The sequence below is a fragment of the Chrysochloris asiatica genome, unplaced genomic scaffold (assembly GCF_000296735.1).
Source record: "Chrysochloris asiatica unplaced genomic scaffold, ChrAsi1.0 scaffold00024, whole genome shotgun sequence".
Classification (NCBI taxonomy): Eukaryota; Metazoa; Chordata; class Mammalia; order Afrosoricida; family Chrysochloridae; genus Chrysochloris; species Chrysochloris asiatica.
The window spans coordinates 13,598,975-13,602,027 of record NW_006408542.1 but is presented as its reverse complement, the minus strand read 5'-3'; the positions used below and the strand labels follow the sequence as shown (position 1 = coordinate 13,602,027).

Genomic DNA, 3,053 nt, shown 5'->3' with positions numbered 1-3,053 from the left:
CTGGAGGTCCTGGGACTTTGCAGGTCCCGCATCGCCGATACAACGTCCAGGACACTCGTCCGCATCCCGGGTACTTTCTTTCGAGACTGAGTTTCGTTAACGAACCCACCTAAGACGAGAAATAAAAGGGAGCAGTTTAAGTACATGCATGCGTTAGAGGTACCGGGTGGCATGCAATGAATGGCACGGAGGAAGAACCTCCACTACAAGCTGCTTACTGCTTGCAGCTAAACCTGATAGGCACCCGAAGAAAGCGGACTCAGGAGGGTAAAGAGTGACTAATTCTTTTCTACATATGAGGAGATAAAATGGGATGGACACCCATCCAAAAGGGACGTGCTCCAGGTGAGGCTCGAACTCACAACCTCGGCATTGCTCTGCATGTACTGCTGTATAAGTACCGCGCGCTAACCGATTGCGCCACTGGAGCTCCGCTTAGCCGGCGTCGCGATTGCTCTATCAGTGTTCACTCAGCCCCAGTGTGCGCCTCCGCGGAGCATGCGCATCCGTGGTTCGTGGCTCTGCGGGCTTTATGACGGCCCTGAGCTTTCTGGAATTTCAAGCAGACCAAACAAAACACTTCGTTGGCCCAGTGGCTCCCGGTTTAGTGAGCCGGCGAGTCGCGCCCGTGTCTACCTCAGAGACGAAGGTGCCGATTAGCATGGCCGTGACGTGCACCCTTGAAAAAGAGTGCATCCAGCAGCCTAGGGCAGAGATGTGGAGACGGTCCAGCACTTGCAGCCCGGAATCTCCAACTCACCCTCAATGGGGCTTTGCTTCCCCCGAGCAAGCCGGGCGAGGGGCTCGGCTTAGGCCCTAAGGAGCCGGACTTGGCGAGCGGGAGGCGGAGCTTGCTGTGTGGTTACGCGGGCTGAGAGGTAGGACTGAGCAGAGCGGCCGCGGCTCCCCGAGCTGCAGATGCCGGAGGTATACGGCGCCCTGCTCCGCGCCACACCATGAGAAGTAAAGCGAAAGGACCCACTCAGACTCCCCGCGCGGTCTAGGGGTCGCGCCAACTACTGAAGCCGGAAACGTTTGAGCTACCCTTGCTTCCAAATGAGAAGCGAATGTCTGGGAAGTGGCAGAGAGCGGCCCGGGCCTGGGGCGGGACCGAGGGCGGCCTCTAGCGGCGGAGTGTGGACTGGGGCGAGAGGCCTTGCGGGCCAGAACCGACTAGGCAAGGGCTGCTTAGCATCAGAGTCTTGTTCTCAACCCGACAAGTTTTCTGCGGTCCTCTGTTCCTTTCTGAGCGAGATGCTCCGGACACCCCAGGCGGAAAGCGTATCCCCAAAATCACTACGGGCACTCCAAGAAGCGCGGTCCTTTTAGAGGCTGTGAGCAAAGTTCTGCCTGTTTTGTTGGGCCACAAAGTGTTTTCTTCCGATTTTAAGACATTTAAAATCAAGGTATTTCATACAGATATCTGTGTATCCATTTCTTTTTCAGAAACCAGAAAACTGAAAACATGAGCCAGGACGACATTATAACTTACATTGGCCCTAGGCATTCTGCCTTCATAAGCCCCCTACTGACATAAACAAAAATTTTAAAAATTGTATATTCTATTAATACTGGTATAAATATGAATATAAATCCAGGCGGGATTCATTATTTTTCTTTTCCTTTAGTTTCAACATAAATTAAAATGTTAACATTTTATTGGGCTGAGCCCCTAGGTTGGAAGGCACTCAAAATAACAGTAAAAGTCACAATGGACTCCGGCATACCAACAGTCAAGAATGCGGCAACTTTTTGTTCTGTTGAGCAGGGGGTCCCCAGAGCAAGAAGGAACTCTATGTCAGAGCTGTCATTAGTACCCAAGTGCGTGGTATTGTCTGCACATGCTACAATTACTGTTGTTTTTGCTGTTGCCTGTGTTTTTATAGTTTCTGGTTTTATCAAATTTTTGGTGTTTTAGCTACAATACTGTGTTAATTAGTATCAGTTGAACCTGCATCCTCCCTGAACCTGCACCCACACTACAATATTCCCACCATCCCCTGTGTGGTCTTTCCGTCTTGCCTAACTCATCATAATTGTTTCCTGGGCCCTGGTTGGTCACCTTGTTTAATCATTTCTGCCCAACTCAACCGTTCAAACCCACAAGCCGCTTCCAGAGAGAAAGATAAGGCTTTCTGGTTCCGTAAAGATTCATAGCCTCAGAAACACAGGGTCACTATGAGTCAGTGGGTGGGTTCTCCTGGGAGAGCCAGAAGAACAAGCAACAGAATGATTGTAGCACCAAATTGGGGGAACCAACACCAGCAATCGATGGGGTCACCTTGATGGTGAATTGGTCACAGTAATTAATGGGTTGTGTTAGTTAGGGTAACAGGGTGAAACAGTGGAATTGGTACCAGCTTGTAGAAGGTCTTGAAATTCAAGCACAATATGGTAGAGACAGCAACAGATTCAGTGTAAACCAGGGACTTCCTGCTGTTTATATTAGGCGCCTTTGAGTGGGCTCAACACTGCCCAGTCCTGTGTCTTCCTCCTAATCATCACTATGTTCAGGAATCTCCTAAAGGCAGTGTTCCTGGAGTGCTGTTATGGTGCTACAGGATAAGCACTGTTCAAACCCACCAACTACTCCTTGGAAATCCTATACAAGCAGTATTTTTAGGAAGCTCAGTGTCATGTGCTGGGTTAGGTGTTGGGCTGCTAACCACAAAGTCAGTGGTTCAAACCTACGAGCCGCTCCACAAGAGAAACATGAGGTTATTTGCTCCTGTAAAGCTTATAGTCTCAGAAACCCTGATCATTATGAGTCGGAATCAACAATGATAGTAGGGTTTTGGGTTGGTTTTGTAAACTGTGCTGCACACACTTCCAGAACCAAAAGCCCAGGACAGGGATGGTCAACACCACTACCAGATCCCATCAGGCACTGGGATGCAGTAAAATAAAATAGAAGAATTCTATCAACTTCTTCAATCTGAAACTGATCACACATGCAACCAAGATGTATTGATTATTACTGGTGATTGGAATGCAAAGGTTGGGAGCAAACAGGAAGGATCAGTAGTTGGAAACTATGGCCTTGGTGATAGAAA

General features: G+C 49.2%; 1 non-coding gene across 1 annotated transcript; it reads right to left on the bottom strand.

Moving 5' to 3' along the window:
* Nucleotides 1–337: 337 nt before the first annotated feature.
* TRNAI-UAU lies at nucleotides 338–430 on the bottom strand. Its single transcript is given in 2 exon segments — nucleotides 338–373; nucleotides 393–430. It is a non-coding gene; the product is annotated as a tRNA-Ile (tRNA).
* Nucleotides 431–3,053: the final 2,623 nt, after the last annotated feature.